Genomic DNA, 12640 nt, shown 5'->3' with positions numbered 1-12640 from the left:
AGGGATTTCTATGAAAATAAGCGATATTTAAGGTTAAAAACAGGGATTTCTATGAAAATAAGCGATATTTTAGGGTTAAAAACAGGGATTTCCAAGAAAATCAGCGATATTTCAGGTTAAAAACAGGGATTTCTATGAAAATATGCGATATTTTAGGGTTAAAAACAGGGATTTCTGTGAAAATATTTGATATTTCAGGGTTAAAAACAGGGCTTTCCATGAAAATAATTGATATTTAAGGTTAAAAACAGGCATTTCTAGGAAATAAGCGATATTTTAGGGTTAAAAAACAGGGATTTCCATGAAAATAAGTCATATTATAGGGGAAAAACAGGGATTTCTATGAAAATAAGCGATATTTTAGGGGAAAAACAGGGATTTCCACAAAAATAAGCGATATTTTAGGGTTAAAAACAGGGATTTCCATGAAAATAAGTCATATTATAGGGGAAAAACAGGGATTTCTGTGAAAATAAGCAATATTTAAGGGGAAAAACAGGGATTTCTAGGAAAATAAGTGATATTTTAGGGTTAAAAACAGGGATACCTATGAAAATGAGCAATATTTTAGTGGAAAAACAGGGATTTCTATGAAAACAACAGATATATTAGGGGAAAAACAGGGATTTCTGTGAAAATAAGCGATATTTTAGGGGAAAAACAGGGATTTCTATGAAAATAAGCAATATTTAACGGGAAAAACAGGGATTTCATGGAAAATAAGTGATATTTCAGGGGAAAAACAGGGATTTCTGTGAAAATAAGTGATATTTTAAGGGGAAAAACAGGGATTTCTACGAAAATAAGCGATATTTATGGGGAAAAACAGGGATTTCATGGAAAATAAGTGATATTTAACGGGAAAAACAGGGATTTCTATGAAAGGAAGCGATATTTCAGGGATAAGAACAGGGATTTCATGGAAAATAAGCAATATTTTAGGGGAAAAACAGGGATTTCCAAGAAAATCAGCAATATTTTAGGGGAAAAACAGGGATTTCTATGAAAATAAGTGATATTTAACAAGAAAAACAGGGATTTCTGTGAAAATAAGCGATATTTTAGGGTTAAAAACAGAGATACCTATGAAAATAAGCGATATTTTAGGGGAAAAACAGGGATTTCTGTGAAAATAAGCGATATTTTAGGGGAAAAACAGGGATTTCTGTGAAAATAAGCGATATTTTAGGGGAAAAACAGGGATTTCTATGAAAATAACCTATGATTTAGGTTTAAAAACAGGGATTTCCGTGAAAATAAGCGATATTTTAGGGGAAAAACAGGAATTTCTGTGAAAATAAGCGACATTTCAGGGGCATAACTGGGGTTTCTGTGAAAATAAGCGATGTTTTAGGGGAAAACAGGGATTTCTATGAAAATAAGCGATATTTTAGGGGAAAAACAGGGATTTTGGTGAAAATAAGGGATATTTATGGGGAAAAACAGGGATACCTATGAAAATAAGCGATATTTTAGGGGAAAAACAGGGATTTCTATGAAAGCAAGCGATATTTTAGGGATAAGAACAGGGATTTCATGGAAAATAAGCGATATTTATGGGGAAAAACAGGGATTTCTGTGAAAATAAGTGATATTTCAGGGGCATAACTGGGGTTTCTGTGAAAATAAGCGATATTTCTGGGGAAAAACAGGGATTTCTATGAAAGCAAGCGATATTTTAGGGATAAGAACAGGGATTTATGTGAAAATAAGCGATATTTTAGGGTTAAAAACAGGGATTTCTGTGAAAATAAGCGATATTTCAGGGGCATAACTGGGGTTTCTGTGAAAATATGCAATATTTCAGGGGAAAAACAGGGATTTCTATGAAAATAAGGGATATTTATGGGGAAAAACAGGGATTTCTATGAAAATAAGCGATATTTTAGGGGAAAAACAGGGATTTCTGTGAAAATAAGCGATATTTTATTTTAGGGGAAAAACAGGGATTTCCAAGAAAATAAGCGATATTTTAGGGGAAAAACAGGGATTTCTATGAAAATAAGCGATATTTCAGGGGAAAAACAGGGATTTCTGTGAAAATAAGCGATATTTTAGGGGAAAAACAGGGATTTCATGGAAAATAAGTGATATTTAATGGGAAAAACAGGGATTTCTATGAAAGCAAGCGATATTTTAGGGATAAGAACAGGGATTTCATGGAAAATAAGCGATATTTTAGGGGAAAAACAGGGATTTCCAAGAAAATCAGCAATATTTTAGGGGAAAAACAGGGATTTCTATGAAAATAAGCGATATTTTAGGGGAAAAACAGGGATTTCTGTGAAAATAAGCGATATTTTAGGGTTAAAAACAGGGATTTCTGTGAAAATAAGCGATATTTCAGGGGAAAAACAGGGATTTCCAAGAAAATAAGCGATATTTTAGGGGAAAAACAGGGATTTCTATGAAAATAAGCGATATTTTAGGGGAACAACAGGGATTTCTGTGAAAATAAGCGATATTTTAGGGTTAAAAACAGGGACTTCCATGAAAATAAGCGATATATTAGGGTTAAAAACAGGGATTTCTATGAAAATAAGCGATATTTAAGGTTAAAAACAGGGATTTCTATGAAAATAAGCGATATTTTAGGGTTAAAAACAGGGATTTCCAAGAAAATCAGCGATATTTCAGGTTAAAAACAGGGATTTCTATGAAAATATGCGATATTTTAGGGTTAAAAACAGGGATTTCTGTGAAAATATTTGATATTTCAGGGTTAAAAACAGGGCTTTCCATGAAAATAATTGATATTTAAGGTTAAAAACAGGCATTTCTAGGAAATAAGCGATATTTTAGGGTTAAAAAACAGGGATTTCCATGAAAATAAGTCATATTATAGGGGAAAAACAGGGATTTCTATGAAAATAAGCGATATTTTAGGGGAAAAACAGGGATTTCCACAAAAATAAGCGATATTTTAGGGTTAAAAACAGGGATTTCCATGAAAATAAGTCATATTATAGGGGAAAAACAGGGATTTCTGTGAAAATAAGCAATATTTAAGGGGAAAAACAGGGATTTCTAGGAAAATAAGTGATATTTTAGGGTTAAAAACAGGGATACCTATGAAAATGAGCAATATTTTAGTGGAAAAACAGGGATTTCTATGAAAACAACAGATATATTAGGGGAAAAACAGGGATTTCTGTGAAAATAAGCGATATTTTAGGGGAAAAACAGGGATTTCTATGAAAATAAGCAATATTTAACGGGAAAAACAGGGATTTCATGGAAAATAAGTGATATTTCAGGGGAAAAACAGGGATTTCTGTGAAAATAAGTGATATTTTAAGGGGAAAAACAGGGATTTCTGTGAAAATAAGCGATATTTATGGGGAAAAACAGGGATTTCATGGAAAATAAGTGATATTTAACGGGAAAAACAGGGATTTCTATGAAAGGAAGCGATATTTTAGGGATAAGAACAGGGATTTCATGGAAAATAAGCGATATTTTAGGGGAAAAACAGGGATTTCCAAGAAAATCAGCAATATTTTAGGGGAAAAACAGGGATTTCTATGAAAATAAGTGATATTTAACGGGAAAAACAGGGATTTCTGTGAAAATAAGCGATATTTTAGGGGAAAAACAGGGATTTCTGTGAAAATAAGCGATATTTTAGGGGAAAAACAGGGATTTCTATGAAAATAACCTATGTTTTAGGGTTAAAAACAGGGATTTCCGTGAAAATAAGCGATATTTTAGGGGAAAAACAGGGATTTCTGTGAAAATAAGCAATATTTTAGGGGAAAAACAGGGATTTCTATGAAAATAAGCGATATTTTAGGGGAAAAACAGGGATTTCTATGAAAATAAGCGATATTTTAGGGGAAAAACAGGGATACCTATGAAAATAAGCGATATTTTAGGGGAAAAACAGGGATTTCTATGAAAGCAAGCGATATTTTAGGGATAAGAACAGGGATTTCATGGAAAATAAGCGATATTTTTGGGGAAAAACAGGGATTTCTGTGAAAATAAGTGATATTTCAGGGGCATAACTGGGGTTTCTGTGAAAATAAGCGATATTTCAGGGGAAAAACAGGGATTTCTATGAAAATAAGGGATATTTTAGGGGAAAAACAGGGATTTCTGTGAAAATAAGCGATATTTTAGGGGAAAAACAGGGATTTCCGTGAAAATAAGCGATATTTTAGGGGAAAAACAGGGATTTCTATGAAAATAAGCGATATTTCAGGGGAAAAACAGGGATTTCTGTGAAAATAAGCGATATTTTAGGGGAAAAACAGGGATTTCATGTGAAAATAAGTGATATTTTAGGGGAAAAACAGGGATTTCTATGAAAATAAGCGATATTTTAGGGGAAAAACAGGGATTTCTAGGAAAATAAGCGATATTTTAGGGGAAAAACAGGGATTTCTATGAAAATAAGCGATATTTTAGGGGAAAAACAGGGATTTCTGTGAAAATAAGCGATATTTTAGGGTTAAAAACAGGGATTTCTGTGAAAATAAGCGATATTTTAGGGGAAAAACAGGGATTTCCAAGAAAATCAGCAATATTTTAGGGGAAAAACAGGGATTTCTATGAAAATAAGCGATATTTTAGGGGAAAAACAGGGATTTCTGTGAAAATAAGCGATATTTTAGGGTTAAAAACAGGGATTTCTGTGAAAATAAGCGATATTTCAGGGGAAAAACAGGGATTTCATGTGAAAATAAGCGATATTTTAGGGGAAAAACAGGGATTGCTGTGAAAATAAGCGATATTTTAGGGGAAAAACAGGGATTTCTGTGAAAATAAGCGATATTTATGGGGAAAAACAGGGATTTCTATGAAAATAAGCGATATTTTAGGGTTAAAAACAGGGATTTCTATGAAAATAAGCAATATTTAAGGAGCAAAACAGGGGTATCTGTGAAAATAAGCGATATTTTAGGGGAAAAACAGGGATTTCTATGAAATTAAGCGATATTTTAGGGGAAAAACAGGGATTTCTGTGAAAATAAGCGATATTTTAGAGGAAAAACAGGGATTTGTGTGAAAATAAGCGATATTTTAGGGGAAAAACAGGGATTTCTGTGAAAATAAGCGATATTTTAGGGGAAAAACAGGGAATTCTGTGAGAGTAAGCGATATTTTAGGGTTAAAAACAGGGATTTCTGTGAAAATAAGCGATATTTTAGGGGAAAAACAGGGATTTCTATGAAAGCAAGTGATATTTATGGGGAAAAACAGGGATTTCTATGAAAATAAGAGATATTTTAGGGGAAAAACAGGGATTTCTGTGAAAATAAGCGATATTTAAGGGGAAAAACAGGGATTTCCATGAAAATAAGCGATATTTTTGGGGAAAAACAGGGATTTATATGAAAATAACAGATATATTAGGGGAAAAACAGGGATTTCTCTGAAAATAAGCGATATTTTAGGGGAAAAACAGGGATTTCTATGAAAATAAGTGATATTTTAGGGTTAAAAACAGGGATTTCTAGGAAAATAAGTGATATTTTAAGGGGAAAAACAGGGATTTCTGTGAAAATAAGCAATATTTTAGGGGAAAAACAGGGATTTCTAGGAAAATAAGCGATATTTTAGGGGGAAAACAGGGATTTCTATGAAAATAAGCGATATTTTAGGGTTAAAAACAGGGATTTCTGTGAAAATAAGCGATATTTTAGGGGAAAAACAGGGATTTCTGTGAAAATAAGCGATATTTTAGGGGAAAAACAGGGATTTCTATGAAAATAAGCGATATTTTAGGGGAAAAACAGGGATTTCATGGAAAATAAGCGATATTTCAGGGGAAAAACAGGGATTTCTGGGAAAATAAGCGATATTTTAGGGTTAAAAACAGGGATTTCTATGAAAATAAGCGATATTTTAGGGGAAAAACAGGGATTTCTGTGAAAATAAGCGATATTTCAGGGGAAAAACAGGGATTTTGGTGAAAATAAGCGATATTTTAGGGGAAAAACAGGGATTTCTAGGAAAATAAGCGATATTTTAGGGGAAAAACAGGGATTTCTATGAAAATAAACGATATTTTAGGGTTAAAAACAGGGATTTCAGTGAAAATAAGTGATATTTTACGATTAAAAACAGGGATTTCTATGAAAGCAATTGATATTTTAGGGTTAAAAACAGGGATTTCTATGAAAGCAAGCGATATTTTAGGGAAAAGAACAGGGATTTCTAGGAAAATAAGCGATATTTTAGGGTTAAAAACAGGGATTTCTATGAAAATAAGTGATATTTTAAGGGGAAAAACAGGGATTTCTGTGAAAATAAGTGATATTTAAGGGGAAAAACAGGGATTTCTGTGAAAATAAGCGATATTTTAGGGGAAAAACAGGGATTTCTATGAAAGCAAGTGATATTTCAGGGGAAAAACAGGGATTTCTGTGAAAATAAGCGATATTTTAGGGGAAAAACAGGGATTTCCGTGAAAATAAGCGATATTTTAGGGGAAAAACAGGGATATCTAGGAAAATAAGCGATATTTTAGGGAAAAACAGGGATTTCTGTGAAAATAAGCGATATTTAAGGGGAACAACAGGGATTTCCATGAAAATAAGCGATATTTAAGGTTAAAAACAGGGATTTCCAAGAAATTCAGCAATATTTTAGGGGAAAAACAGGGATTTCTGTGAAAATAAGCGATATTTTAGGGGAAAAACAGGGATTTCTGTGAAAATAAGGGATATTTCAGGGGAAAAACAGGGATTTCTATGAAAATAAGCGATATTTCAGGGGAAAAACAGGGATTTCTGGGAAAATAAGCGATATTTTAGGGGAAAAACAGGGATTTCTATGAAAATAAGTGATATTTTAGGGGAAAAACAGGGATTTCTATGAAAATAAGCGATATTTCAGGGGAAAAACAGGGATTTCTGTGAAAATAAGCGAAATTTCAGGGGAACAAAAGGGATTTCATGGAAAATAAGCGATATTTTAGGGGAAAAACAGGGATTTCTATGAAAATAAGCGATATTTCAGGGGAAAAACAGGGATTTCTGTGAAAATAAGGGATATTTATGGGGAAAAACAGGGATTTCTATGAAAATAAGCGATATTTTAGGGGAAAAACCGGGATTTCTGTGAAAATAAGCGATATTTTAGGGGAAAAATAGAGATTTCTGTGAAAATAAGTGATATTTTAGGTTAAAAACAGGGATTTCTGTGAAAATAAGCGATATTTTGAAGGGGAAAAACAGGGATTTCTATGAAAATAAGCGATATTTTAGGGTTAAAAACAGGGATACCTATGAAAATAAGCGATATTTTAGGGGAAAAACAGGGATTTCTATGAAAATAAGCGATATTTTATGGTTAAAAACAGGGATTTCAGTGAAAATAAGCGATATTTTACGATTAAAAACAGGGATTTCTATGAAAGCAAGCGATATTTTAGGGATAAGAACAGGGATTTCATTTAAAATAAGTGATATTTTAGGGGAAAAACAGGGATTTCTATGAAAATAAGCGATATTTATGGGGAAAAACAGGGATTTCCAAGAAAATCAGCAATATTTTAGGGGAAAAACAGGAATTTCCAAGATAATAAGCGATATTTTAGGGGAAAAACAGGGATTTCCAAGAAAATAAGCGATATTTAAGGTTAAAAACAAGGATTTCCAAGAAAATAAGCGATATTTCAGGGGAAAAACAGGGATTTCATGGAAAATAAGCGATATTTTAGGGGAAAAACAGGGATTTCTGTGAAAATAAGCGATATTTTAGGGTTAAAAACAGGGATTTCTATGAAAATAAGGGATATTTCAGGGGAAAAACAGGGATTTCGTGGAAAATAAGCGATATTTTAGGGGAAAAACAGGGATTTCTTGTAAAGTAAGCCAAATTTCAGGGGAAAAACAGGGATTTCTAGGAAAATAATCGATATTTCTGGGGAAAAACAGGGATTTCTGTGAGAATAAGCGATATGTTAAGGGGAAAAACAGGGATTTCTGTGAAAATAAGCGATATTTTAGGGGAAAAACAGGGATTTCATGGAAAATAAGCGATATTTTAGGGGAAAAACAGGGATTTCTGTGAAAATAAGCGATATTTTAGGGGAAAAACAGGGATTTCTGTGAAAATAAGGGATATTTTAGGGTTAAAAACAGGGATTTCTGTGAAAATAAGCGATATTTTAGGGGAAAAACAGGGATTTCTATGAAAGCAAGCGATATTTCAGGGGAAAAACAGGGATTTCTGTGAAAATAAGGGATATTTAAGGGGAAAAACGGATTTCTAGGAAAATAAGCGATATTTTAGGGGAAAAACAGGGATTTCCATGAAAATAAGCAATATTTTAGGGTTAAAAACAGGGATTTCAGTGAAATAAGTGATATTTTACGATTAAAAACAGGGATTCCTATGAAAGCAAGCGATATTTTAGGGGAAAAACGGGGAATTCCGTGAATATAAGGGGTATTTTAGGGGAAGAACAGGGATTTCTGTGAAAATAAGCGATATTTATGGGGAAAAACAGGGATTTCTGTGAAAATAAGCGATATTGTAGGGTAAAAAACAGGGATTTCTGTGAAAATAAGCGATATTTTAGGGGAAAAACAGGGATTTCTATGAAAATAAGCGATATTTTAGGGGAAAAACAGGGATTTCTCTGAAAATAAGCGATATTTTAGGGGAAAAACAGGGATTTCTTGGAAAATAAGCGATATTTTAGGGTTAAAAACAGGGATTTCTGTGAAAATAAGCGATTTTTTAGGGTTAAAAACAGGGGGTTTTTAGAAAATAAGCAATTTTTAAGGTTCACAGCAGGTATTTCCATGAAAATATGGGATATTTTATGGGAACAACAGGGATTTCTATGACGTAGAAATCACCCTTACCATTAATTACCTACTGTAATGCTGCAGCATTATGGAAAATGCAACAACGGTAGCAAAGAAGCAAAGTCCCAGGCTGTAGTAAGTGAGGATGTGCTCAAACACAGCAGCCGTATATACAGAAAAAGAACAAAAATCTGCTTACCTTTGGAAGAACTCATGCAAGCACAGACCTCCAGCGAAAGCCCCCTCACTTCTGATGCCAGTGCTTAAATGAGACCCGGAAGTGGGTGGAGCCTGGCTCCGCCCCCTTCCATCACTCAGGTGCGTTTCATGCACCTGAGCTTCTATGGTTTGTCCCTTCTCAATCATTGTTTCAAGCCACGACTTCGGGTTTCCGCTACCCCCCCCAACAGTATCGCTCCAACATCACTCCCTGATGTCCCCCCCATGATGCTCCAACATCACCCCCCAGCATCACTCTCCAGCATCACCCCCCACATCTTCCCAGGGTCAGCTCAGTGTTACCCTCAGTGTCACTCTATCAGCACTGAAATTTGTGCTCCGCTATCTATTAGAAATTTCACCCAATGCCTTTGAGGACAGACTTCAATCAAAATCCGCGTGCCATTGTTGCTCATCCTTTGATCAAACTCCCCTTGCCGGACAGGCAGACCCAATCACCTGCTTGTAATTAGTCTTTTGTTGTTGTTTACAGCCTGAAGCAGTGATGGAGCACCTGGTGAGGGATGTGGCCAGCCCTGCCAGCACAGGTGGAAGCAATTTGCCTGTGGGACCGGATAGGGCTGAGCTTGGCTCCACCCCCTCCCTGCCCATATTTAAGGGCTGGGAACAGCAAGGGCAGCATTCAGCTTGGGATCTGCCTCCATGGGAGCATTGGGAGCCAGTTCTGCTCGTTGGAATGGGGTGAGTGACTGATGCTTTGTTGCAGGGCTCTGGTCTTTCTGTTTTTGGGGATCCTGACTGCTTTTAAGGGCTGGAAGCTGTAAGGGCAGCATCTCTGTATGGAGGCTGCTTCCTTTGGGGTGTGGGCTGAGTGTTTGTTTTTGGGATGGGGTCATTGGTTTCTTCTGTATTGCTGGATTGTAATTTCACTTTCTGGGGGCTCCTGACCACATTTAAGGTCTGTCAGCAGAAGGAGCAGCAACTGCACCTGGAGGCTGCTTCCTTTAGAGCATGGGGTGAACCCTTGAAACGGGGTGAGTGAGTCTTTATTCCAGGGTTGCAACATCTTGTTTTTTGGGGGATCCTGACCCCGCTTAAGGGCTGGCAGCCTTTAAGGTGGTATCTGTCTTTAGAGACTGTCTCCTTGGGAGTGTGGGGTGAGGGCCGGTCCTTGAGAAAGAATGAGTGATTTCTTCTTGTTTTAGGGCTGTGATCTTTCCTGTTTTGGGGGCATCCTGACCGCATTTAAGTGCTGACAGATGTAAGGGTAACGTTGATCTCTGGAGGCTGTCTCCTGTGGAGCATGGGTGAGTTTTGGCCTTTGAGAGGGGTGTAAGTGGTTTCTTTGTTTTTTCTTTATTTCAGGCTGCAATCTCCATTTTTTCTTTTCTTTTTTTATTATTATAATTTAGTATCCTGACCACATTTAAGGGGTGGAAGCCATAAGGGCAGCATCTCTACCTGGAGACTGCTTCCCTGGCAGTGTGGGCTGAGTGTTCATCTTTGGAATGGAGTAACTTCTTCTTCCTTTATTTCAGGGCTGTTATGCACTGCTTCCAACCGTGCAGAGTTGTTTAAAGGCATTCTGTGCACCCTTAGGTGTAATAAGTCTTCATCTTTATAGGAAGCCAAGGTTTGTCCTCTTCTGGACCGCTGTACTCAGCATCACCCCAGATATCTCCATCCTAATTGTCTGGAGATGCTGTTAGTTTCCTAATCTGTACGACACCCAAACCCCAATTCCTCTTCCTCCCACCCCCTGACCCGCATTCAATGCTCTGCAGCTCTGGTTCCCAACAGCGTGATGAAGTGAAGCCCCTGCTCTGCTGAATACTGGGACTGGCCCAGAGAGGCTCTGATGGATGTGGATTATCCCAGCTGGAGTACTTGGTACCATTGGTGGTGATCTCATCCAACTGCCACACAACAAACAGGAACATCCACAGCCAGATCAGTGCCCAGAGCCTGACCCAGCGTCACCTTGGAAGGGACAGGGCATCCATCATGTCTGGGTAACCTGTTCCGCTGTGTCACCACCATCACTGTACAGGGTTTTCTTTATATCTAGGCTAAATCTTTCCTTGTTCTTCCCTTCAGGTGTTGAAAGGCTGTTACCAGATCACCTCGGAGCCTTCACTTCTGCAGGCTGAGCAGCTCCAGCTCTCTGTCTTTATAGGAAAGGCGTTCCATCCCTCGGTTCATGTTTGTGGCCGTTCTATGGATGTGCTCCAACAGCTCCACATCTGTCCTGCACTGTAGGCATCCACATCCAGACGCAGCACCTCCAGGTGAGGCCTCCCAGCGCAGAGCAGAGGGGCAGGACCGCCTCCCTTCGCCTGCTGACCGCACATCTTTGGATGGAACCCAGCATACGGTTGGCTTTCTGGGCTGGAAGGCGCGTTGCTGAGTGCCACTACTCAGCCTGTTGAGGTCCCTCTGGATGGCATCCCGTCCCTCTGGTGTGTCACCGCACCCCACAGCTCGGTGTCATTAGGGTGCACTCCACCCTACTGTCAATGTCGCTGATGAAGGGGCAATTCCAGATGTTTGTGCAAACTCAGCAAAGAACACCTTGAGAGCAGCCCCACAGAGAAGGATTTGCAGATCCTGGTGGGTGAGAAGCTGGACGTCAGCCAGCAGAGCGGGCTTGCAGCCTGGAAGGCCAGCTGTGTTCTGGGCTGCATTAAAAGAGGAGCGGCCAGCAGGGAGAGGGAGGCGATCGTCCCCATCTGCTCTGCTCTTGTGAGGCCCCATCTGCAGCGCTGCATCCAGGCGTGGGGCCCCCAGCACAGGAAGGACGTGGAGCTCACGGAGCGGGTCCAGAGGAGGCACTGAGATGATCAGATGGTTGGAGCAGCTCTCCTACAAGGAAAGGTTGAGGGAAGTGGGCTTGTTCAGCCTGGAGAAGAGAAGGCTTGGGGGAGACCTCGTTGCAGCTTTCCAGTACTTGAATGGGGGAACAGCAGGAAGGGGAACGGCTGTTTACAAGGGTGGATTGTGAGGACAAGGGGGAATGGTTTTAATCTGAGACAGGGGAGGTTTAGGTTGGTTATTAGGAGGAAGCTTTTCATACAGAGGGTGGTGACGCACTGGAACGTGCTTCAGAGTCCCTTCCAGGAGGATCTGCTCCATGATTTTTTGCAGCACAGAGGTGAGACTGATGTTGGCAGTTCCCAGGGTCACACTTTATATCTGCAGTAACAGCTGTGCTGTCACCTTTTTTCTGCTCAGCAGAGACTTCACCTGACTGCCTCGACTTCTCAAATACCACTGAGAGTGGCTCGGTGACTGCAGCACTGAATTCCCTCAGAGCTCTGGGACTCATCAGGACCCAAAGACTCCTGGATGCTCGGGTCCTCAGGTGGTCCAGAACCTGATCTCACATCACAGTGTGGGATAGGGAGGGCTCTGTGGGACCGGCATTGCTTCCTGAATCTACCAAACCAAAGGTGAGGGCAGTGTGTAATGAGCAGTTATCAGAGAAGATGGAAGATGGATGTTGTTGGGTACCTCAGCCTTCTCCTTGTCTGTTGTTCCCAGCTCAGTGCTGCTGGTAAGCAGCATCGTGCGCAGAGCGCAGCCACGTTGATCAGAGAAAGGAGTGCAGGTTTGTGAAAGAGGCACATCTGCAGGGCAGCGCCTTCATTACCGCTTTGTGTCCCACAGGTGGCAGCAGGCTGCGGCACTCCGGAGAG

At 38.7% G+C, this 12640-nt stretch overlaps 1 long non-coding RNA gene across 1 annotated transcript; it reads left to right on the top strand.

The window, feature by feature from the left end:
• Nucleotides 1-9340: 9340 nt before the first annotated feature.
• LOC128071949 (uncharacterized) lies at nt 9341-11671 on the top strand. Its single transcript, XR_008202045.1, has 3 exons — nt 9341-10252; nt 10730-10957; nt 11043-11671. It is a non-coding gene; the product is annotated as an uncharacterized LOC128071949 (long non-coding RNA).
• Nucleotides 11672-12640: the final 969 nt, after the last annotated feature.

This window comes from Tympanuchus pallidicinctus, unplaced genomic scaffold (genome assembly GCF_026119805.1).
Source record: "Tympanuchus pallidicinctus isolate F22 unplaced genomic scaffold, pur_lepc_1.0 scaffold63, whole genome shotgun sequence".
Taxonomy (NCBI): Eukaryota; Metazoa; Chordata; class Aves; order Galliformes; family Phasianidae; genus Tympanuchus; species Tympanuchus pallidicinctus.
Note: the sequence above shows the minus strand (reverse complement) of the source record. Positions and strands in the feature narration are given on the sequence as shown.